Source organism: Bactrocera tryoni, chromosome 3 (genome assembly GCF_016617805.1).
Source record: "Bactrocera tryoni isolate S06 chromosome 3, CSIRO_BtryS06_freeze2, whole genome shotgun sequence".
Lineage (NCBI taxonomy): Eukaryota > Metazoa > Arthropoda > Insecta > Diptera > Tephritidae > Bactrocera > Bactrocera tryoni.
The window spans coordinates 33,947,288-33,974,701 of NC_052501.1; the positions used below are offsets into that span (position 1 = coordinate 33,947,288).

A 27,414-nucleotide genomic window follows, 5' to 3' on the forward strand; every position below is an offset into this window, starting at 1 on the left:
TTTTTCGCAGTTATTGTCAGATTTTCGCTAAGGTCAACATATGAAGCACCCGTCAATCGTCCGTCGATTTTAACTAAACTAGCCGCACCAAACTTTGAGAAACAGCACCAAACCATGAGAGAACTTCCTCCATGCTTCACTGATGATTATATGCACTGTGGTTTTAAGCGATCAGAAGGTTTACACCACACACGCGGCTTACGTATTTTTGAAATTCTTAGTTCGAATTCGGATTCACCGGACCAAATAACTTTATCCCAAAAGTTAGATATTGTTTTGCAAACTCTAGTCTTTTGTCCTATTCGCAATGGAAATCATAAGCAGTTTTTTTGCATAGTTTTCCAAACGAAATATTCGTAATTTCCTTTGCACTGTACTAAAGGAAATATCCAAACCAAAACTTTCGATCAACTCCCTCGATTAAAATTCAGTGCATTCAGCAACTTTTCTTCATACAAGTCGCTCAACGTGTATAGAAATTTTGGGCTTTGGACCCTCACCGTGTTGAGTCTTGCATGACTTCCTTTTCTTGAAGTTTGAAAAATCTTTTTTGCCCCTCCGATCGAAATGGAATGGAATTTCTAAGCCAAAAATTTTAAATGATTTTTACATATGTATATACATACATGTATAAATAATAGATTTTTAGGTCTGAAAACTCACTGAAACTGACATACATATCTAGTTCCTTAGTAAGAAAACTCTTGGGATTCGATTATAAAATACTATTGTTGACGATTATTATTGCAATCTAAATCGCTACTTATCGACAATATTAGTGCCTGCGACGCAAAATTATAGCTAAAAGGTAAACCCTAAGAACACTGGAAAATAAAGTGTTTCGAATCATAATTTTTTTTTCAATATGTCTTATGCTCTTCCACGTCTATAATATGGCAAGTAAGGTTCTATTTGCAGGCTAGCTCATTTCAATACTTTACTGTTCTTCGCGATGCTCTAATCATCACTATTGTCATTGTTTTTCGTGTTCTTTGGGGTTCTCAAATTCTTTCATCGATTTCGCTTGGTTGCCAACTAAAAATGCATCAGTATTCACCCATTCAGATGCAAACAAAATGCAGCCATCAATGTTGTCAACAAAAACAAAGGCAAAAGACATTTTGTAGCCTCTGGTTAATGCAAAAAATATGTCTTAGAATCTTTTGAAAGTTAGCTTTTACATTTTATATTTGTTTTTATTACATTATTGGCGCCGAAGCCCTCAGAAAAGTCAATAAAAGTAAACCTCAACTATCTTAATGCGCCGGAATACTTCGAATACATGCCTCAATATTCGCACACACGCATACTTGTACTTGGGTCTTCTCTGTTGCCTTTGCCACCCAGCTAATTTTACTTAACTCGAAGAATCACACTTTCAAAAGCAATAAAACGAGCTCCGGCACAATGACTAATCGAAATGTCGCGATGACTGCATAAGTGGAAAAGATTTTAGGGGACAACGTGGTATGTTAAATTAAATTTCCAGATTATTTTACGCATTATTACGTACACTTCATAGATGAGTGTGTTTCGTAGAGCGAATACTTGCCTTTATCTTTGTAAGAATATAAAATGCTTTAATAACTTTGGACTCCTGATTTTAGGTATGAGAATGAGAGTGAGAAGAAATTGTATAGGAGATGATCCATGAATACAGAAATTGTATAGGAGATGAGCTGAGGGGATATATATCGGCTGTCTGTATGTCGCATCTTAATGTCTTATAGCCCTGACAGATGAGCACAATTAATACGCATTTAGCAACGCTAATACGCTTTGCAATTTTATGGTGACGGACGGTAGACTTGTGCATTTAGACAGCTGATTGTGAAATTTGTTTATTTATAAAAAAAAAATGGAAAAAAAATTAATAAGAGAAATTATTAATAGAAATTTCATCATTTATAATAATTTTTTTTTATTGAGTTATAAAACTCATAACAAATAAAAAATTTTCCTAAAAATAATCAAACTTTAACTGTTAATATCTTTTAAAAAATCATGATAGACCTTTTTTGTAGAGCATTCAATTTCCTACAAAATCTAAGTAACAAGAAATTTTTTCAAGTAGTTGGAAGCGAGATATAATTTTTTCAATCTGATAATAAGAAAAAATAGAAAACTGTATGTAGGAGGACCTTCCCGTTACAATTAAAAACTCATGTTTGGAGAAGCTTTCTTAGAGGTGTCTAGGAACCTATTTTTCCGAGTACCGAACGAAAATTTTTTTTTTTTTTAATCACTCTAATGTATATAACACTGTGTCTACTTTTGCTTTGTTAAATAACAATATAAAAACATGTAATATAAAGAAGTTTGTCTTTTCACCATACAATAATTTGTTGAAATGTGTTAAACATCCAAACAAATAAGAAAATATGCCAGAGTTATTTACACACATGCATACATTTCAGCCGATGTTTTAACGGTATCTAAGGAAACATTTTAAACTGTTATTCCTGACCCACCCTAATATACATACATACATATATACAATACCAAATTACACGGAATATTTTTGAAAGTTGAAATGCATTTGTGATGCAAGAATGCATTAAAATGTTGAGAAAAATCTCACGACGCGGATCGGTTTGTCATACGACAGCGCCGCATGAGCGTTGACTTAATTACCCACAAACGAAAACGCCAAGCCACACGCGTGCACTTGGCAAGTTGAGGCCAATCGACCTGCCAGCCAGGCAGTTAGGCACACACACCTATGCATATGTACATGCTCACACCGACTCGCCTAGTTGGCTACTTAAGTTTTGGCCAAGCTAACTCCAACAGTGATATGCATATGTTCGGTCTTTAACGAACACTCCGAACATTGCCTTGATCAATAGGTTCGACATTTCACATCTACACACCTGTCTGCATACATACGCACTTGGGTATGTGCGTGCGTGTATGCAAAGTATGTGAGTGTCTATGGATTTTGTTAATGAACCAATGAGCACAAATCCAAACATATGAACATATTCTGGTAGATATTCGGTGTTTATGGCAAAATACCAGCTTACACGCTTACGCACAAGAAATTAATATACATATATGTATATGTGAATAGATGTATATGTGTGAATGTGTTTGTAAACGCTATTTTATCTGCTTTTTACCTTTCTACTGTTTTGAATATTTTCCAGTTGTTTTACCATTATATTCACTCTGCTGGCATGTTTTCGTAGCAGTACATTATTCATTTCATTTCAGGGCGCTACATATGCTAATGCCGCTTTCATGTTAACCGATTATGAAATTACAAATAAATTGAATCAAGTGAAATTTTGGTGACCCCAAAGTTTTGTAGATATGTATACGAGTACATTTAATCACATGGACATTCTCAAATTTGTTAAAATAAGTAAAGGAAGACACGAGCGGGGAGTTTCATGGAAATTCATGTGTATGTACGTACATACATACATACATATGTACATATGTTTGTATTCCATGATATATGCGTCGGCATTCCAGACATGACGTCCAGAGCGAGAAAATTGAAGCTTCCATTATCTTATACTTAAACAACGTGCTTTGATAAGTGCATGGCATATTCTACATGCCTTCACATTTATAATATGTACATATGTACATATGTATACAAATATGCGCAATCAACCGAAATCGCTTTAAAAACCGATTTTCATTTCGTGTAGTTGTTCAATTTTAACAAGTCATCCAATCATCCAATTGAATGAAAACTGTTTTTTGGGTAAGTAGAACTTTCTAAAAGTTATATATGTGTATATACATATGTATGTACATATATATACTTATATAAGTATATAGAACCGAAAAACAAAAGTAATAATGAAATCAGAACTGAATTTTGTACTGTTAACTTATAATTTTAGATAACAATTACTATTACAAACGCAACACCGATATACATGTGTGTGTGTGTGTGGATACCGATATGTGCAGAACGCCAACTTTTGTAAATCGATATTAACTGGAGGATGATGAAAGAATATTAAACTACCAACACATTCGTATTTACATGGCTTGCGCATCTGATCAAATTTGACCCGGACTACTTGATTAGGTTGCATTCAGTGTAAAGCCATCAAAAACTTGCCTCATGCGCGTCGTTCATCCGCCTTCATCTAATAATATAATGCTTGGAAATTATGCTGTTGGCATCAGATAGACGGAGCAGAGGATCTCAAGATCTCTAATGCATCGACTCAACAGATTTTGGTTAATGCTTGGGTATGAAGTGTGTCAGTGCTAGACTCAAGATGCTTGGCAACATAGAAGAGGACCCGGCGTCGAAACAATCTAGCCAATGGCGCTCAAAAAATGAACCAAAACCGACAGCTCAGCAGAGGCTTAAACAAGAGTATGCTAAGTTAGATTACTCATTGGCATTCTTGTATTGGTTCGCAAGCCTCTTATGTGTTAAAATACGTGAAAATTTCAGTCCGTATCAAATTTGTTCGGTGAATATATTCGACGTGAAACCATTCTTTCACAATTATATGGAAAAGATCGCATTCAAGTTGTTTAAATATGTCACTACTATTGTATCATCTATGTCCGATAACTGAGAATAAGTACTTTCCACAAGAAGAAATTTTCCAATGGAACAACTCAAACATCGGGAAACTATGATTTATGACTCTATAGTTCCAGGGACATATTGAGATCCCAAGGTGTGCACCATCACGGTCATTCTTCAAGTAATATACAGTGCTAATTAAATACTATAGATGGAAAGCCCTTAGAACGCTTAAAAGAGATACCGCTTTAGATTGGATAACTTTGTTGTGCACCTATGTGTTTCTTATGAAAGATTTCGTTTTGATTATCATTGCTCAACTCAAGAGCGGTTGAACTTGAACCTGCCCCCAAACCATGCAATGTGGTCAGCTATCGTTCGTTGTATTCAAGAATATTGCCAAATTAGGCACACCCAAACACTTTCGTTATCTAACCTGTTACAGTAATTCCGGCGCTGGAAGTGATATTAAGCATTTTCTAAGATTTTTTCTAGGAATGCGATTCCTAGCCCATTTAAATGTGCCCAATATTCCGCTCCTACACTTTTTTTGCATTGCATTCTGAGATTTAACATTGACTATTACATTGTACATGTATGTTTCTAGATCCGTAAAATTGTATATAAAGGAGAACCAATGCAGTGGCTTACAACATTTCACACAAAGATAATGAATTTAGACTCACCCAAGCGATACTTATTCTTTCAACGCTTTGACGCGAAAGTATTCATTCCGTCACCGAAAATTATTTAAACTTAACTGTGAGCCATTATTCACTCATTGTCAGTTTTAAGGTGAATGCTTCTTTCTTTCACTTGAAGAATATCTTTGTTTCGTTTTTCCGTTTAGAATTGTAAATAAGAAATTTTAACACTATTGTCATATACGAAAGCTTAAGCTTAGTGAATTCTACTAGTTGTTATTTATGAGGCTAAGTCGGGTTAAGGACAAAGATATATATGCGATGTAAAAGAAATACTGAATTTGTTGACATATCTATGGTATACTCATAATTAAATGTATATGAAAGCTTGACATCTTTTTTTTTAAGCTTTTGCTTCTGAAGCTTAATTAAGTGCAAATTTCTTTAGAGTTGCATAAATTAGTTTCTACATATTGCTGCCATCAAATGATAGAAATAGGTCGACTCTTTAATTTCAAATTGACCCAATTACACGCAAATGAAATGCCACAGCTTTTCATATAAAGCTAAAGCTTTCATAGAGATTTCCCTATAGTTTAGTGGCAGAATCTGTGAATGTGGGTTCAATAATATCATATAATTATGGAGTATTTTTCAAACCAGAAAACTGCGTTTAAGATCACACATCAGGGTGTTAAAACACGCATTAATAATTAGTCATCTTGAAAAGGGGATACTTTATTTAATCAGAACCAAATACACTTTCATAAAGGCAAAGGCAAAAATTCTTCATTAGCCTTTACTTTCAATCCAAGTTTCCACGAGATCAAGTTCATGATTCTATTATAGAAGGTTGTGTCGGTAGCACAAAAATAACAACTTGTCTAAAGTAACAGGATCCGTAATGTCAAAATCAACCGTTTTCTTTTGCACTGTTTCAAGAATAAATTTTTTAAAGATTTCAAATAATGAAAAGGCGTTTTTTGAGGAGAACTAAAGACGAATAAATAGTAAATAACACAAAGTCATCAAAATGTAAAGAGAAAATGCATGCGGAAAACAAATAACAACTAATTTTTACATTGTGGATACAAACACTTTTTCGTAAGAGGAAGCACGCTCCGCATCGACACAACCTTCTATAATTGAATATGCTTTGATTCAGTTCAAAGAAAATTGTAAAGACTACCTGTTCAAGTAAAAAATTTAAAATATGTACATATGTATATTCATATCTGTTAATTTTATACAGCAACAAAACAACAACAAATCTACAAAATTTAGGCTTGCGCAAGTCAAGCGTTGCGCATAGTGAGCGGTTGCAATTGCTAAAGTTGCCACCAAAATATAATTGTGCGCCGTCGCATAGACCAACCGACTATTGTTTGTACAAATGCATTTTATTCGTTTGCCACGGACTGGTGCATGTCTACACGGTGGAGAAACTTATCGAAGCAATCTGCAGCACTCACAGGGATGCACAAACATGTGTACTTATGAATATGGCAGTTAGTGTAATTTCAAAATTAGCCTAAATTCCATAACTAAAAGTTTGCGAAATCCTAAAACAATATTTGTACGAAATATTATTAGCACTAAAATGATACAAGTTGGGATATATGTATCTTTAAATATTTGCTTCTTTTAAAAAAAGTTATTGTCTACTGCGCTAAACATTAACACAATTTTCTCCACCGCTTGTCTGACTGGTTGTCTGACTGACTTCGTATGCTATTTAATGCGCTGACTAATTGGCAACATGCAATCGCATTGTGCCGTAGTATGTGAACCGATTTATTGGCGAAACATTTTTGGCAAAGAAACCAGAAAACATTGCGGTGCAAGACAAAATAGAGAATGGTTTTACTTGCAAAGATGGTTTAAAATGTCAAATATTCAAATCGTCCAAAATGTTTCATTACTCTTATTTTAAATTCTCGTAAACGTTAATACAAATGGAGACATGAAATATGGATCTTAGTTAACTGAATAAATAAAGAAATCATTATCACTTCAGATCAAAGATTTAGTTCGGGATTAAGATACGCACACTATTACTTAATTACGCATACTTTTGTAAAATAAAGTATGTACATAAACAAAGGATTACGTACTTAGTTTATCATAAATCGAGAACGGATATAAGCACAATCAGTACCAGCACCATGCTGTTATCCATAATAATCGAAATATTTTCCTGTACGTCAGCGCCACCTATCTTTCAAATACCTCTCGGGATTATTGCTATTTGAACACTGTATGTTATTGTATATACATTAGGGGCATCCCTACAAGAAACTGCTGATGGGTTTACGAATACACTTAAACCATGTTCAGACCGACACTTAATCACACGATTTCGGCTGTTGAGTGGTTTATCCCACTAATCTTATAAATTTATCAAGATTTCGCCATACAAAAATGACAGTTCGAAATCACTTCATCGGAGTGATTTGAAACTGATCCACGCTAAATCTTTCTGTGCGACTCTGATTTTGCGCAATCTACTTGTCAGCATTGGAAATCTATTACATATCACAGCTGATTTAGATACTACAAAGGGAAAAAATGTAAACAATCAAATTGTTTTTTTAAAGCAATGAATCTAATTTCACCCGAAAATCGAAATCAAGACGGCTTTTATTTAAAAATACTATATGAAAATGTTTTTTTTTTTTAATAAATATTAAGCGATGTGAATTCTTGAATGGCAAAAACAGCTGTTTTTTCATCTTTCCAACGGCAGTGAGATGGGCTGATTAGTGAATGTAATTAAATGTAATCTAATCCCTTTAAATTTTCGGCCTGAACATGGTATTACACCGTTCAAGAATTTGAGAAGAGCAACGGAATCTCGCTATTATGTACATATTTGAATTGTAATAAATTGTAAACATTATTCCTTTTGACGCTTTCAATTTCAAAATAATTTGATAATCGCAAGAATGCTCGCAATTGGTTATTGGAGATATCCTCCAGACAATTCATTGCAAAATAAGAAGTATCTTAATCCCGGATTTGCATTGCCGAATATTATGTCATCTTAAAAAAACGAAAAAACACAACAGAAATAACATAAACATGTTAAAAATCAAGATTTTTAAAACTAGCAAGCAGAACAGAAGCCTCTTTACAGAAGGTAAAATATATTTGTTCTTAACTTAAAGTGAACGCAAATAATTCAAATGAGATTGGAAACACAAATCTATTAGGAAACTAAACGTTATTAATGTTGCATTAATAACCAACGAATCTTCATACATATGTACATACATTTACACATGCATATGTACATTCTGACGACCTCCACAGCTAGATTTGGCATCTTCCTCCGCAACTGGGCTTACCATATGCAAGGAATTTAACAATGCCCACACTTATAAGTGCTTCTATTGAGGAAACACTAACTTTATTGGTAGGTATGTATGTATTTATATATGTACATATATTTCATATATGAATTTATGTATGTATATGTGCATATTTCATAACCTTGTGGTTCTTTAGATTTTATCTTTATAAGCTTGCATTATTCTCTATTCGCCTGTAAAAGTGTTCATAAACGCTTGTATGTACATATGTATGTAATTGTCGCGGGGTTGCTATTTATTGGCTTCTTAGCAAAGCACAATATTTCAGGGTTAAGAAAAACTGGCGGTAATTAGCACCGATTCATAGCGAAGCATTTGTGTGCAAGCAATGCTAATTCATACAGCTTATTTACACATGCAAATATGTATGTATGTATGTATATGTAGACACCTATTTATGTACATATACCCGCCCATACACGATTATTAGCAATATCAATATTTATATTGTGCATAACATACATACATATGTATGCATGAAGTTAATAGTTGACTCCGCCATTATTATGTACATGTGAAATTGTTTTTGTTTAATTACATAAAGATGAATTTATTTAAAATTTAATTTTTCTGTGATATGTATGTTTTATAACTACTTCTTGTTTATTTTGGCACAAATATAGATACATATGTATATGTATATACATATATAAGATATACTTTTTTTGTTTCTTGAATTTAGTAATTTAACAATAAAGATCGTAAATTAAAATTCATTAACCCTCACCGATTCTAAATCGAATCTGACACACACACACACACACAATCCCTTCAACTAACAGCCGTTTACCGCTTCAAAATCAACCCATACGGACGCACCATTGTATAAGGTTTTATATACTCACTTGTCAGTATGTATGTAAGCACGTCTGTCGGTGTGGCTAATGCCTGCAGACACGTTTTCGCATTTATTGGACTTTTTTCAGCTTCGGTTTGTAATGGCCATGCATCGGTGGTCTTAGTGCCACAGTAAGTTGGCTATTGGCCTAGTCACCCAGAAAGTACTTAACGCCGCCGCACCATTCAAGCTCGTCTTCGCACTTAAAGTCAAGCTTGTATTCGTGCAACAATAAAATTTAAGCCCAAAGTTTTTACGAGGCGTTTATTTGCCTTCTCTTACTGAGACTATCTTGTTGTGCACGAAGTTAAAATGAAAAGGGCAGACAAGAAGAACGCGCAAAGAGAGAGAGAGGCTAAAATTTTCATATCTTTATTTATTTGCACTTGTTTTCTCCGATTCTACTTTTATCACTAATGCCCTTCCCATTTCTTCCAGCTAAAGTTCCAACGCCAAACCTTTAATGGGTTGAATCCATATTATACATACTTATGTTTAGGTTTATACATACATATACTTATGTATAATGCTTGAAACCTATATTTTTGTGCATTGAGTGTTCACTTCATTTCTGCTTGTTCGATACTGTTAGATGTAGTCTCAGAGTGACACTCATTGCAAAAAGCTCCTTGTACAATGGTTTAAAATGCCTAACGGTTTGCGACCCCCACTTGCTATCACACATTTAAGATTGTTGTTTTCGTTGATCAACAAAATTAAACTTCTACATTTTTTAAGTTTTTATTATTGTATAAATCCAGTTATTAATATATGATCACTTCTTTGGCAAACGATGAGTTAATCGAATATTGAACTAATTTTATTTTTAAAATTCTAAGCATTTTTGTTTCTTCTTATCAAATATGAAATTAGAGTGATAAAATTTTGAATGTGGTCTTATCTAAACTTGGTTTGAAATCAGAGAGTTCTATCTTTAGATCAAAGCTACACTTTTAAACATTTTGTTCGACAAGAGGTACTTTATTGCCTTGGAATTAGTACAACCCTTGATAATTTTTTGTGCCATACTTTGCATTCATTAAGCATAATTTATGTATTAACGTAAATATGCACATTCAATTCGGGAAAGCAGTGGCAAGTGAGTTATTTACGAATTTCAGCACTTTCCATTTCTCCATATTGATTGCTTTTGGCTATGTGGCTATGTGACTATCCATCGCGCGATCTGCTCAGAATAGATAATGAAGCAAACAGTAGAAAAACTCTCTATAAAGTATATTTTGTGCCATTAAATACCTAGGCTACACGGTACCTAAAAATAACTAAAATAAAAAAATAGAGGCTAATATTAGCCAGTATTAAAGCCAATTAATAATTAATAAAAATCACATTTACTTGACAGTCAAATTCGGTTCAAACAGGCTCTCCGCCAAAAATGCACCCATGTGGACATGACAATGGTCTGACTGCACCCATTTGTAATATTAATCATTTTACGATGCCGAGAAACATATACATATACTAAGTTTCTTTAAGATATCTCAATTTTTATTGAAGTTATTCTATACACAGGCAGGCGGACAAACAGTCACACGGATTTCAACTAATCTCGTCAACCTGATCATTCATATAAATATAACTCAGTTTCTATATCGATTAGTTTTAGATGATAAAACAACCTATAGTGGAATGGAAGTATTATACTCTGTAGTAGCATGTTGCGAGCGTATAAAAACATGCAAACACACCAAATGGAAAGTTTTGTGTGATTCCGTTTTCTCGCCACACATGAATGCAACTGAAATAAGGAAATCAAGAGCCTGTCTGTATACTAAATTCTCCTAGGCCACTTCTGACATTTGCCGCCAAATGCGAAACCGCTAAGCTTTAGTTTGCTGTGGTCTCATCATAAACTCATCTGCGGAAACAAATAAAAATGGCTATAATTTTAGCGATTCTCTATTCTAAAACAAACACACCAAACACACTTATAAAATATGCGAAATATGTACATGTATGTATATGTATGTATAGCGGTATAAACGGTAAATGTGCTCGTATCTAGCCAAATTAACTTTGAATCGCACGCTCTTGACCAACTGTTTGCAGACAGCGTGCAGCTTTGAATTGGAACAATGTGTTATTATTGGCGCATGTGGCATGCAACTTGCGGTATTTTAAGCTGAATTAAAATTTTCGACACTCCAACTATTTATTTTTATGTATGAAGGAAATAACATTGTGGCATGCACTTTTAATTATAACTGGCTTTCTAGCGGAAAATGCTTCCGAACACATAAGTATTATTTATCTGACATTTTTTGCAAAGAAATACATATGTATATACACACAATACATATAAATTTTTTGTATGTGAATATATGGTAGTATTAAATTTTATCCTCTACTCAACTTAGTGTTTGCTAGTTTAAAGTAATTTTAGCATCAACTGCAAAGTTTCACTGATAAGAGCCAAAAACAAATCATAAGAGCAAAAAACTGGGCTTTCTTCTTTAATTTAAACTTTATCGGAAGAGGTTTTGCTTCAAACCTCGTCAAATAAAAAGTTGTCCATACACAGAATTGAGTTCGATCGATCAGTTTGTTTGACAGCTCTGCGGTATATTTGTCCGATCTGAACAATTTCTTAAAGGACAGAGGAGCAGAACCTTGGGTAATAATCTGTGGTGAAGACTCCTCGTCAAATTAAAAAGTTTTCCATGTAAGTTGGATCGGTCAGTTTGTATTACAGCCATATGTTATAGTTATCCGATGAATGAGAAAATGACCTGTTCGGGTATACTTATACAGACGCGCCGGACTTTGCAAAATGTGACCTGGTCTACGAAAAGGGAGCTAACGTGCGAAAACTAGTTTTCTGGGAAACAGCTGTTAAAAATAAACAACTCGTTTCGTCAGTTTCTCGTGAATTAAATTGATTTTTGACACCTAAGCCCCCTTTCCGTAGACCAGGTCACAAATAGCGTCTCCGACGTTTACTTTTAAAATCATAGTGGCAAATTTAATATATGTAATATAAATACATATTTTTTATTCGACCATATAAGACGAAAAGTTCAATAATTAATAAATTCTTGAACACTTTTTATTGTCGTAAGGAAATAATTACATTTCCATAAGGTGGTATTCTTCCTAAACTGTAGCATTTGAGGTTTTATGCATTGAGTTACACACGTCCTTTATAAGAGATCCCCAAATGCATTAATTATAAACGAGCTAGCATTTTACTAACTTAACCAACTTAACCAGTGGTCAAACGAGTATGGTTATGGTCGACCAAACAATAGAGCGTCGAGCGCAGATGATTCATCGCGTCTGTTTCTTTCATTTTAGCGGTTAGTACTGGCCAGCAGCCATCAGTCGTGTATCAGCCGTTAGCTGTCTGTCATTCCGAGCTATAAGTATTTTGCCAAACTAGTTTGCTGCACCTGCCTTCCTCCCTGCCAAGTCAAAGCTTACCAACTCTGTGAAACTTAAGCTTCGACAAACTAATTAAATATGCCGATTAATGTCGTTTTCGGGAAGTATACACACACATACCTAAGTATGCGTGCGAGTGTGTATGTACATTTGTATATGTTGTAAACTCCACGGTCAAAACTCGTTTGGTTTGCATACATGTATGTATGTATGTATGCGCATTTGTTCGACTTTTTGTACTGATTTAGCTGATTCGAATTTTTAGCGATTTGCAATTCTTCAATATTTATTAAATATGATGCTGACATACACACGTTAATATGTACATATGTATGTACATATATTAAACTTTGAGCATACATACAAATGTATATGTAATGCTAGCTGCCTTCGTATTCATAACAGCAAAATCTGCGTCTAAGAAGCAGTTGTTTGCGTTGCTAAGACATTCTGATTGCTTCACATAATTACTTTATTAAATATTTTATTTTAAATTGCATTAATGTATTACTTCGTTTCATACACAATTTTAAATACAATAAATTAATATGTGAACGTGGAGTGGAGCTGCAAGGGCTTTTTGTACAAAAAAATAATTTATGTACTTGTCGATCCTTTTATTTCAGTTTTGAATTAAAAGTCATGTAATTTATGGCCCGGTGGGAAATGCACAGTTCAAATTTTTAAAAGAGAAACTCGTTTTTATGTTTAATATATGCGTTGCGTTCATAAAAGTTGATTAAACCCTTCCAAAGCCAGCGCCAGAGCACTGTTAATGTGTTCATATGGAGCAACAACGCTTCAGAAATGGTCATTGGAATCGCATGTTGATATTATCACATGAATGCTCACGCTTTGGCATCTAAGCTGAACGGGAATTGTGATTTTACTTTCTTTGGTTGTTCAAAGTACGACGTGAATTAGACAAAAGTTCGTCACGCTGTTACTTGCTAAATTTAGATGCACGTACATATGTATGCACATACTATATAAACCCCATATCTGTTTGTACGTTTGTGGTAAAGTATCTCACTTTTAACCATTCAAGTGACAACTATCAGAGTTTAATAAAAAAAAATATTTAAAAACATTACAATAACTGCAATGCAATACTAATTTGTATATATTTACAGTTGTTTGTACGACAATAATTAATTCAATCTTAAAAATTTTAAGATTGATTTACGAAAATGTGAGTGCCGTAATTTCTCCACATTCACATAAAAATATGAAATATAGAGAAATTAACAAAAACAAAAATCGGAAACTAATTGCACCCAAATAAAGAACTTGTTTGTTTGCGATACTCATACATAAGTATGTACATACATAAATCCACACATATCCATACGTCAACTAAACTATTAAAGTATTAGGGAATCCGCTCACGTAGACTCAAATTGTGACTTCATTTTTGTGCGTATACATATGTACGTTTGTATGCCTTTATTTTTATTGTTCTTCTCTAAATTTCTCTTGTAGATTGCATGCTCCTTTTATAATTCACTTGAGAAATTTTGTTTGTATAGGTCTGCATACTGATGTGTAGTTGTAAAATTATTTACCCATATTTATTAGTTAGCTGCGCATAAGAAATGAAATACACGCTATTTCCTGATAAATGTCATTGGGAAGGTCGTTTCTTATCACCTGCCTTATTAGCTTAAACTTACGGCTTAGATATTTTAGATTAGTTGTTGTTGTAATCCGTTGTGTATTTAGTACAGAGAGAAAACAAAAATAAGCATTAAAACAAAGTGTTAAAAATGAAGTCTCGAAAATCTTTTTTTTTTTTGTACTAAACACATGACAAATGTTTCTCTTTGTAGATGTACATAATAATTCAAATTTTTATGATTTTATGTACACTTCTCATACTCTTTACAAAAATCGCTAATAATGGAGTTTTGAAAAGGCCGAAGCGGTCTGATCGGCTACGGGCGCGATGACTTCGCGACCCAAAATTGTTGATACGAATTTCAGGAGCTCGTGTGGACTGAGCTTTTAACGTGGTAAAGCATATAAATATTTTCACAAATCTGTAAATTGTACATACATAACATTTTTTACATTACATTTTTTTAATAACTGAAGAGTATACAGCACTTAAGAATCATATACTTTTATACTCGTGTACGTTATCATGATATCACGATAATATGTGGACTGCCAAACAGTCATTGGCGTTCAACGAGTTACACAATTATTTACAGACCAAACCGCACAATCTGTGTGGCAGCCCAAGTTTCAAGCAACTCTATCCGCACTTCCAAAAATTTAAGGTGCGTCATATGTTTAAAAACTCACATACATTCATACATACATATGTACATATTTATACTGGTCTTTTGAATACTGTCATCCGCACAATAATCTGAGAGTTGCCTTTTTTCTGCAGAAAACCGCAAAACCTATGCAAATTATATTTATGGGCTTTACTTGTGCTTCCCTCATGTGTGCGATATTTTTTATCTTATCTTAAAATTCTTCTTTCAATGTTTGAACGGCACACTGAACTTCTCGCTCACGAAATAAACAACTATGGAATTTAGGGTTCTGGACAACAGTGATAAAGTGAATCAAGCACTTACCGACACAATTTAACACCGTTAAATTAAAATGTTGCGTTAAGAGTTCGCGGATTCAAGAGAAATCACTCGTTTAGCATTGAAAAGTGTGTCGGTATTTCAGATGCAAAATCGCACGTTGCTTATTTACCACATTCGGATATCTTGGAGTGTTCGCAAATAATATGTACATATGTATTTGCAAAAATTTTTATATTTAATAATGTATTCATGTACATTTATATGCTTTAACCAAAGTTCTTTTGTCATAAATTTTCATAGTATGTGTGTGTCTGAGTATTCGAAATGTTTCAAGTAAAGAATTGGAATGTATAGTTGTATATCTTAAACATAACCCTAAAATAATTCGTAACGCATTTTATAATAGAAATTTTGAGTTTTTTAACCCTGTCCGGATTACAATGGAATCCGGATTAGGCCATGTCCGGATTAGCGGGCCTCTACTGTATCCACACTTTTTACAATATAGGGTAATTTTTTTCGTCACTTTCTTAGTTTATTAATTTTAGATGCATTTTTCTCTAAGCTACTACCGTACTCAGTGTTATTTCAAAACTACTTGACCGATGCAGTTAAAACTTTATATATATTTTTGACATATAAAATACCTCTCCCCATCGTTTAGTATTTTTTTTTTTAAATTAAGCGTGTTTTCCACCCAGAAAATGGCGGAACTTTTTAGTAGAAAGTAGCAGTTTACACTTTAAATGGCCGCCAAAATTTTTTAACCGAAAAAAAATATAACAGAGTACAAACTGGGGAAGATTTGATTATAAATTGACTATGTAATTTTCCATGGTTTTTTATTTTCGGATAATTACCAGCCGAGTTATGGTGAACACCGCAAAGTGTTTTTTTTTTTCTCAAGACATTCTGGGAGAAGCTCTGTTACCGGCTTATATGTATATTCCGAACGAAAAAATTACCTTACATTGTCAATAGTATGCTCAATAATGTACAAAAGACATTTTTTACTATAAAAACCTTTTTCACGAGAAGAGAGTAGAGCTCAAATAAAGAAAGAAAAGAATGGGCGAATCGAAATCGTAGACGACTAGAACTTAAGAAGCCCATGCACTACTATCAATAAACAATTGGAATCAAACATTTCCCAAGTAACAATTAATTAATTATAAAACAGCATGTCATCCAAATTACATTAAACATAACTGAAAATGGACACATGTGGGACTAATCTCAGTTCACCGATCATTTTATAACCATCAGAAGATCTCACGGGAACACGAAAGTGGGAGTCACGAAAATTAAATATTCACTGCCGCAAGTGTGCATACCTTTAAGTATGTACAATCAATATTTACTCTAATTTACGTTGACATTTTGTTCAACTGCGAATCGTGTGTTGTTATCACATTAAAAGTAAACATCAAATAAACGTCAAGCCACAATAATACCCGTCTGCCGTACTTGTCAAGGTCCTTTCTGAAATATCTCAATTGTTATTGTTATTTTCTGTTTTGCCGCAGCTCAGACTTGACGTTTTTCGCTATTTGTACACACTCACAGTATGAAAGTGTTCAATGTATGTATGTATGTATGTATGTATCAATTGAGTTTTAATTGGTTTTGTTTGTTTTCACTTGTTTCGCAAAAGATTGCTACTAAGCATTTGTTGGTAATTCATTTCTATTAAATTCGAACCAATTGCTACACCTGCGCTTGTTCAATATACGTATGTATTTATTCTTAGTATACGGCCGACTAGAGCCAGCTAGATGGATCCACCAACTCTTGCTTCTTCTTACTCTGAGACGGAAACGATTGAATATCTGTTCACATTTTCGAATGATACAATCGTTTTTAGTTTACTTTTGGTAGGAAAACCTTCCCTAGCTAATTCTCTGGACAGGTTTCGTATACTAACGAATGATGAATGTCCTGCAACAATTTTAGTTTTAGACACCTGAGAAAGCGGTACGTTGTTGTTGGATAGTTGAGCGTTTTATGATGTAGTTCTTTAAAACCTAGGTCTGATTAAGCCATAATTCAGTATACGATTTTATCTTGTTGTCGCACAGAATCTAACGGTTGAGTCCAGATAGTTGCAATCTTACACCTTCAATGGTTTTAATTAATATTCTGACCACATTTCAGAATTTTTCCTTTCTATTGGTATTCTATATATCGGTAGATTCCTACATTCAGCCACCTGAATGCGATGGGTTTCAATTCATTTACCGCACTAATATTTTTATTCCTACTTTTAATATTCAACTTTAACTATGTTAAAGAGCCATTTCAATTATGGGACAATCAACTGGACAACTGACACGAGTCTTATTACTAGTTATCATAATTTTCACGGTTCAACATCCTGTTGGAGTAATTGAAGCTTTGCAATCGAGTACATACTGGCTAACAGAGTCTTGAGCAGCAACCACTTGACGCGAAATACGAACCAGTTATGCACTAGTATATGTATGTCGCTATCAGCGCTTAACTTAATCTATGTTAAACAAGCCTTTAAGCTTCTACGTGTTTTCTTAAGATTATTTCGCTGTCGGCTCTCCCGCATATATCGACATGACATCTCCAAGATGAACTACTATTGGCAGCTACCTCCGATATTCGCCTAGTTCCTGTAATCCTGGTAGCTATCGACAACTACTGTAATACATATGTACACAACTCTCAAGTAGCTATCGATTGAGCGTAATTATAATTATGTTGTAGCTTTTCAATCCTCTGGGCAATGGACATATTTATCAGACAACGACAGGATGCGTGATTCGTAAGCAAGGCGTTGGAAGGGTTAGTGCAGTGGGCGGTACAGCGGATGTGGCATCGGCAACAATCTACTCAGCGGCATTGAGATGCAGATAAGTGGGCATCAACGCATAGCTAATCGCATGCGGCCTTGGGTACGCTGGCTGTTCGTAAATGAAATATGTACATCTGGCTGTCGTCGAGCTCTCTTCAGCGAACTAAACAGATTGTGCTGAAACCTTTGAGCAAATGGAAATATGAGTGTGTTTGCAAGTAGCATGATTCTCGATTAACACGCATTGTCTGCAACAAACTAGCTGCAGTCGTTGTTTTCTTTGATAAGAACGGAAACGTTCATTGACCCGTTTCCGAACATTGATCAGCCATATTTTTAGTTAATTAAATTGATTACTAGCTTTTCCCGCGGCTTCGCTCTCTTGAATAAATATTAAAGATTATCAATACATCAATACCAAATAAATAAAACATGGTATGTACACGAATACTATGTGATGATTATCTTCGTGGAGGTGGTATTAAACAAAATTTGTTTGATTAGCGCTTTTGATACATTTTTGTGTTTCAAATTTCGAAATTTATCAAAAACAGTGTGAAATCGATTTTTTTTTTACGAAGATATAGATATACATATATAGCTATAGTGACTTTTTTGAAATAGTACAGGCCCCTTTTTTACGTGTCATTTCAACTATTTATTTAACTATTACACACCCGATAAATTAACATAAAAAATCGTTTCGTATTCGTCATGAATGTATTTATTTATAAACAAAAATCGGACCGATTAGTTCATTTCAACATTAAAAAAAATTTACGAAAAACAGTGATTTTTCGGAGGGTCACACTGAGACGATCCTTAATTTTGAAACCTATTTCACAAATAGAAATTGAATTTAAATTTCTGAAATTACAAAATCGACAATGATTCTGCAAAAAAGGCTTCCTAGGCAAATATAATAACTAAAATTTTTCAAAAACCATTTAACATAATAAAAAGCATAGAAATGAAAAAAAAAATAACAACGAAGAAACAATACGACTTACATATAATAAAATATAACGATTTTATGATGAACATTTTAATTGCAAGTATTTGGTGTTTATAACAATGAATAGCAAAAAAATAATCCAAAATTATTTGTGTCGGTGAAGTTCTGTTTCGCACTGATTTTGTCAGCTACTTTTAGCTGATTTACTTCTGGCATCCAGCCGTTTTTGATATCAGGATTTCCTGATGCTGAATATAGAAACGCAATCCCAACAGCAAATGCCTAGTAAATTGTATGATGATTCTCGTTTCACTGGTTATTTTATACTCACATTTTATTCTATTGGATTTTGCAAATGACAAGAGTGCACAATGTTCGGTTACATCGAACTTACTTCCCCTTACTTGTTTATTTTGCGTATATTATTTGTTTACTTCGCCAATTTCGAAATGCGCTCACGTCGCGCCCATGTTTTTACGAAAAAAAGTCAAATACTAAAATGATCTCAATCTTCACACTCAATTTGATTGGAGAGTGTGTCGCAGTTTTTAACTCTTCAGTGTTCCAGATCGCCTACCAGTATCAACAATATCAAGCCTTGCATATTAAAATGAAAAAGGGGGATCGTTGGTGGGACTACGATAAGAAGAAATCTCGATCAGCACAATTTACGGTGAAAATCGGCAAGAATAACGACGTGATCGCTCCCCACTGAATGTGGGGCAATTAAAAGCTTTTAACACACTGAAATGAGCGTCCAGACAGTTATCTGTGCCATTTGGCTAAGTGGGTAAATATCATAGTGTAAAGATTCAAATTATAAAAAATGGTAATATTTACATCGTATAAGGTGTTGCCAAACTTGTAAGAATTACTCCTTACTGGCAAGTAGAAAGCAAAATTATTTGGCATTTTTAAGAATAATATGTGGAATTTGCAATGAATTATGTTTTGCTAAAGCAAACTCTCCTGTGCCCCAAAATATTATCCGCAATATCCTCAACATCCACAATAGAATTGCATACATATATATGTATACACATATATATGTACGTACCATGTGTATGATAAAATGTGTCACCTCGTAGCATTTATATGTACATAAGTATATCAAGATGTGCTCGTTTAGTCCCTTGACATTACTCACGTATTCCATTTTATATTATACAAATAATAATTTCATTTGGTACATGCCAATATTTGCTTTAAAATTATCAATTGTTTATCAACGTCCATTCACAGGTGTGTATAAAGTTACTTCACTTAGATAAGAATATAATTTAAGTAAGGTAAGTGATAGAATAATAATAATAAGCATAAAGATATCAATGTGCACATATTTATGTACTTATGTATGCATACATACTCGTATAGAAACAAAACACAATGATTAAAAATCAATTTTTACTAAACGATCTGTAGTTCATTACATGGGCGTAGCAACAGAGAGGGTGATTCGCCAAACACCTTCCGAATTAAACCGGTGAAGTACTAATGTTTAAAGCCTTTTCGAGGCATTTTATGAAATATCATCGACATTTGTTATTGGTCCTTAATATGTAACTCGAGGAAACTATATTCATTCAATATATGTATGAAAATTGAAAATGTAAAAAAGCTACCTCTACAACTGCCAACTTATTTATCCCTGGGTTATATTGCGAATCTCTTTTCGATAGTAAACAATATTTTTCGTATACAAGTTTTATTTATTTATTTTAAGGACGGTAATAATTCTATTAAATTTCATGTAAATACTTTCCTAAATTCGAAAAACAGCTTCCTCTTACACTTTAACTCAAAAAATCAAATAATTTTAGATCAAACCTCTTTTTAAATGAAATCATTCAGTATTTGGATAACAGATATTTGAGATTACAAATTATTTAATTTATATTTTATTTTTTAAAATAATGTTTACAGATGATAATTCTAGGAAATTTTCTGTAGTTATAGGGACCAAATTATAATCGGCTCCTAACGTTCTGAAAAATTTTTTCTCTAAATGGAAAATTCATGTAAAACTTGTTACTTGCTCCAGAGCTGTGTTGCGCTTAGCAATATTACTGTTCCTTGAAATAAAAAAGTAAAATATCTCCGCATTATTCTTGATACAAAATATAGGAAAATTTGCAAACAACACGTTTCCTATATATGTAATTAATAAAACGATTATTTTAATTGAAACTGCTCATTTTTAAATAATTTTTTCAACCTATAAGTTTTTATGGAGCGCCAGTCTGGGCCAATATTGCCAATTGTCACTTAAGAAAATTACAATCAAATTCATACTGAATCCAATGCAGTGCCGTAGCTAGGGGGGGCGAAGGGGGCCGTTGCCCCGGGCGCAACGTCTTGGGGCAACAAGACGATCTTCGCTGTTTTTTAATATTCAGAAAAATTCATCAAATTTTTTTACAAAATTTATTATAAAAGATAAAGAGTTGTACACTCACAATCTAATCATCTGAATAACAATGAAAAATATTAATTTTTACTCGAATACTCTTTAGCCTTTGAATTTGTCTTATATCTTTTGGCTTATATCTTTTAATAAGATGTCTTGTGAATTTACTATCAATTTCCTCAAAAACCGTATTGTGGGTATTTTGGATCTTCAGAATTTGCGTGTCTTCTGGTTGCTAAATTTTATATACTTAATATCGATGATATTTTGTAAAAATTCACTTTTGTTCGAACCACCTCATGAAACTTGTAGGTAGGTAGGAACATCCTTGGCCCCGGGCGCCCGAAGTTGTAGCTACCCCACAGATCCAATGGCACCATAATATAGAGCTAGTGACTTTATAAACTAACGGAAAATTATAACTCCAAAGGTTTATCAACACAATATAAATTGAACCTGTTTGATGACCTTAGCAAGCTTTATATATGTACGTATATATTGTTATTTTTTTCCTTCAAATAGGTTGTATTCCTTAATTTTGAACTCTAATTATACCATACATAGAAGTATATTGCCATAATTAAGTTCATATCAGAATAACCATTGTTATAATTAAGTAGATAAGACAATTATGTTTAAACTCTTATTTTAATTGTTAGTCGACATTACTTTATTTAACTTAAATTTTTCAATAAATAAATGCATTTTATTGTTTTGGTCTTCCGGGAAAATGTGTGAATATTTTTTACTAATACTTATACTAATGTTAAATAACTAAAAAATAAAATTTTGAATATCAAACAATATCACAGGTATTCAAGTATATTCCTTCACATTATTCATCATTTTGTGAAGAGTATATTGGAATACATACATGTGTATGTATATACATATAATATATACGGTTTTTTTAAACAATCAAATCGAATTAACATACCGATAACGCTGCTCTTTCTGCTATTCTAAAGCAAGCAGTTCAGGAATTCAAGAATTCTGCAGACAAAACTCGTACGACAGAAGTCTCTTAAACTCCGCCGTAGTAGATTTGTAATCGATTTGTTCACGATTCGTCTTTCTAAGAAATTGCAGCTAAGAATACGCGACTCGGTTGATTGTTATTTGCACTTGCCTTAGGGTGCCCGCAGAGTGAAAGCTGACCGAAGCCGAAGCTGATCTTACGAGAAAACAGTTTTGAAGCGTTTTTCGGCGCCGACTCCCGTTGAAACGGCTCATATATTATAAATTTTATATTGTATTTAAAAAAAAAGTTGCGATTGGTGTCTTAAATCTTAATAGAAATGGTGAAATTCGCCAAAATAATTTCTTTTGATATTTGTGGATGCTTCGTTTTACTTTTAGCACAGAGTTGGATGCAAATATCACTAGATTTAAAAAGAACGTAAAAGTTTAATAGCAACACACGCACGAAAACCAGCGCCGAACGAAATCAGCTTTGCGCTCGGCTCGACTTTGAGTGTCCACTCTGTGGGCACCCTTATAGTAGGTTACTGCTTCGTATTTGCTTTCTATGTTCTTAAAATAATGGCGAATTTGATTGGGATTGCATTTGTATTTGGATTAGTGTGCACATATCACGCGAAGTAATGAACTGCGAGGAATGAAATTGATTCCACTTTAATACAATGAAAACAAAATAAACAATATATAAAACATAGCACAGGCAAAGGTATAATTACATGCATACTTATATATGTACATTTATACATATGTATGTATGTATATGTGAAAACATATTCAGTCATATACATATATATAAGCACATAAGTATTACATACACACATGGGTGTGTTTATATTTGAGTGCAGAAATCAACTAGTCATAAACCACTCTAATAGGAACCAACAGCCGTGACGCCGTAGCCGCGAAGCAAGTTTGGAATATCGCGTGCCCAAATTATCGATCTCAACAAAGTCAGTCCAATGAGATATTGTGAAAAATACTCATCCCACGGTCTTTTTACTGGAAATAATGAATGGTATCTATAGCCGACTACATGTCTGATGTAACAGCTAATGAGTTTTTAATTGGTCGGCTATAAGTTCATCACAAGATGAGTTCAAAAATCCGATTCCGTTTTTGAAAAATGAAGCAATGAGCATACATATTTAGATAAAATTCGCTGATTGATTGGCAAGTCCAACTTGCCGCTTAAAACTTGATATTTCTTTAAGATTTATATTAAATACTGAAGTTGAGTTAAAGCCTATTATGGCTAAGAGAATAGAAGTAAATAAGCATGTGATTGGTACTCATATTTCACTTGTATATGTACATATTCGAGTATACCTACATATGTATATGCATAAATACATATGAACATATGTACATGTAAATAGCAGTTTCAAGTTTCAAAGTCCTGTAAACGATTTCATATTTATATTCAAAACACATGCTTGACAGCGTCGTCGCCAATATTCAGTATGAAGTGACAGCTTAGCCCAAGTCAAGACCCCGCATTGCTGAGCAAACAGCCAACTGGAGGCACATTGGTACAGTTCCAAGCAATATGTTTACATACAAGCATACAAACTTTTATGCCTACTTATGTAACCATATTATGATTGGATATACATACATATGTATGGTAAATAAATAAAATGATCAAATTTATGCATTCAGCAAAAACGAGTTGGCATTTTTTATTATAATATACATATATACACATACATATGCATATGTTATGTATGTATGTACATATGTATATAAGCAGATGGGGAAATGGATTTTCTCGCGCCAGAATTGCAGACAGAATTGCAACGAAAAAGTAGCAACTTAATAAGAGATATTAAAAATATAGATTTGAGGAGTTTTCAGGAATTGCTCTCACACTCAAGGACGTTGAAACTCTTGAAAACGCAATTCTTCATTGATGTCAAAAATAGCACTTGAGTGTATAGATTAGATTAACTACATTTTACTTAGATAATAGCCTTGACAGACGGCTGCGTTAATCCGGATTAACTGCGCACTTAATCAGATCCAAATTTGTAGGTGACAGACGGCACCTATGCGAGTTTAAAACTCTCATAAACAGCTCATTGTCCTTTTTATAATATTTTCAATGAAAATTGGTAGAAGATAAACATTACGGTTGTTAGCCGACCAATTTTTACCAAACCATTTTTTATTACAAAAACATATCAACACATTATTTTTAAAACTGCATCATAACATAGAAGTTTTATTGATATTATATTGAGAATTTGATAAGCAGCTGTCAGGGTTGCTTGTATTTCATTCACAATTGATGAAAATTGGCCATTTTTAACAATGTTGCCAACGAAAATCTCAAAAACTCCCTAAAATTTTTGAGAGTTATTTTTGGATTCAGCAACGGAGTTAGCTGTGGTAACTCCTGAATTAATCCCGAAAAATGCAATTAATCTGGTTTAACGCTGCCGTTTGTCAATGCTATAAACCTATAAGAAATTATGAAAGCTCAAATCACTTGAGGATGGCTGCTGACTTTAATACAATCATAGGAAAAACAAAATAACAGTTGCCTTCTCTGTTCACTCCATTTCAGCTCTGCTTTCTTGTGAAAGCAATAACAACAGTATAAACTGAAAACCTTAATTCTATTCTAACTCTATTTGATTATGTCAGTTATATGGTCAATTGATCACCCCGCGAACTCGATATTCGTTCTTCATATTGAGGGAAGAAAGGGGACAAAAGCTTCTGGAATATCAAGGCGGGCAAAAGGGCTTGAAACATTTATTTGATTTACAAAGCTTATGTACATAGCTTTTTAAAACGTTCTACCAGCGGGTAACCAAAAATCGTTGTTTCTCCTCATCGAACTCAATTTATGGTGTATTATTGCCTAATAACGCAAATGACAAATGATTTCATAAGATGCTATTTTGATTGTAATAAAGAAGTTAGTGCAGTTTAATTTCTGTTGCTGAAAATGTTTGCATATACTTACATACATATAAAGTTTAATAAGCACAATTTATAGAATGAACATTTACACATGCATGTTTATAGTATACACATACATATATGTATGTACATACATAAGTAATTAAAACTCTAATAATATTTTCATTGTTTGGCAAGTTTCTAGTTTAAAGCGACGCCAAGGTTTTCAACAGTACTTTAATTTTTATTTTACTTTTTCATTTGTACCGTGCAATGTTTCTCGTTTTCTTTTGGTTTTTGGTTTTTGTTGATTGTTTGATGTTTCAAAACGGCGAGCTACGAAAAGTGAAAACACTTTGGCTAAGCAGCAGTAAGTTGACAAGTATATGCTGATGTGTTTTTGTTGTTGTTCTTCATTTTCAACGCATTTTAATTTTTAGTTAACGTTTTCCCTTTTTGCTGCAACGTCAATTTTAACAACAAAGGTTACACCTTAATACCGAGCGATTGTTACAAAAACACTTTCACAAAACTATATACATATGTATGTACATACATACGACTGGCTTCACGGCGGGCGGACGGACGGAGATATACTCGTAATGGAGGAAAGAAGAAACACGTACAATAGATTAACACAAGTTCGAGCTATGTATAATTTTTTAAACACACGCATTCACCGCGCACACACTTCTGTACATATGGATATGCACACACACATGTATGTCTGTTTATAGAGTTTGGCTTCGGAAAATGTGTTTATTATCACTTTGTAAAACTTCAACTATATTTTGATAAGGCAAAAATTTTCAATTGCTGAAAGCATAGATCAACTTCAACACAATGCACATACATATGTATGTACATATGTACATTTATTGAATTGCATCTCGACTTTTTATGCAATTATGCGTAACCATTTAAGGCGAATCACTTAAAAATCTGTTGATAAGTATTGTTTGATTCGCTTCGTCTTTCAGTTTTTCTTAGCGCTAAGAACGGGATAAAGAATGGAGAAAACCAACGCAAGTAATACCAAAAGCGATGTAAGAAATATCAAAATCGCAATTTAGACACTCAATACAGCTACAAACACACTCAAGTATTAACACACGACCGCGCAAATGCCCCTGCATGTGTTTGCACATGTTCGTATGTATGAGTTGGCATGCTTAATTGTATGTATCTCTAGCAAGCAATCGTAGACTTGCTCCACAACTCTTTGCTTCGAAGTAAAACCCGTATGCGCTCATGTTCAGCTACTTATGTGTGCGTGCATTCACACATATACATATACAACACACAATTATAACACAGAAATATTTGTATGTACGTATGTGCATTAACACTTTGGCTTTGCCAGTTGACACGCACCTCACTTTGCACTTGTTGCAATTGCAATCGCTCTCCGTCGTTTATTTCCAACTCGTTTATTGTTGCATTGAAAAAGCGAATAAGCAAAATCAAGTTGTTGTTGTTATTTGCCTTTTGTTATACCATTTGCCGAAGAAAGGTAGTCGACTGTGCCACCGGCGGCACAAAATAAAATAAAATTTACAAAAGAAACACTTAACGCGCTACAAAATTGCACACAACCAAAACGATCGACGCTTCCAAGATGACTAAACTCTGATTTGCTTCCAAATGAGTGCCTCTACGGAGAGCTCTGCGCTAATGTGAGATTAGTGGAGTGCTGCAGTTCGGACTTGTGTTCGGTGAGAGGCGTTTCATTGTTGATTGGAGTACTCAAACTGGAATTCATTCGATCGTTTGGAATAACTCGTTCGGTAGTTAAGAGCATGAATGAGATACTTCGTTTCTTCTCTTAGGAATATGGTTTTGTTACTCCCACATTTTGAAAGGCATGCAAGTGATACGTTTATTGAATAAGTAATAGCGAATGCATGAGTGTAAAACCAATAAGTTTTCACTAGTCGCTCAGGTGTCTTGAGACTTTACTTCGCCCGTCTTGGTCTCAGGTGTTCAAGGCAATTTATGCTCGGCTCGCTCATTTATTCGGTTATCTTTCCAA

At 33.7% G+C, this 27,414-nt stretch overlaps 1 protein-coding gene across 4 annotated transcripts in view; it reads right to left on the bottom strand.

Moving 5' to 3' along the window:
• LOC120771125 (rho GTPase-activating protein conundrum) overlaps nt 1–26,994 on the bottom strand; it is a 34,953-nt gene extending 7,959 nt beyond the window's left edge. For 2 of the 4 annotated variants that reach the window (XM_040098977.1, XM_040098978.1), the window contains exon 1: nt 26,757–26,994. The gene's annotated coding sequence lies outside the window, so the exon portion shown is untranslated. Of the gene's footprint in view, nt 1–22,431; nt 22,584–26,756 lie in introns of those variants that run through there. The other 2 variants (XM_040098979.1, XM_040098980.1) reach the window with 1 other exon arrangement.
• Nucleotides 26,995–27,414: the final 420 nt, after the last annotated feature.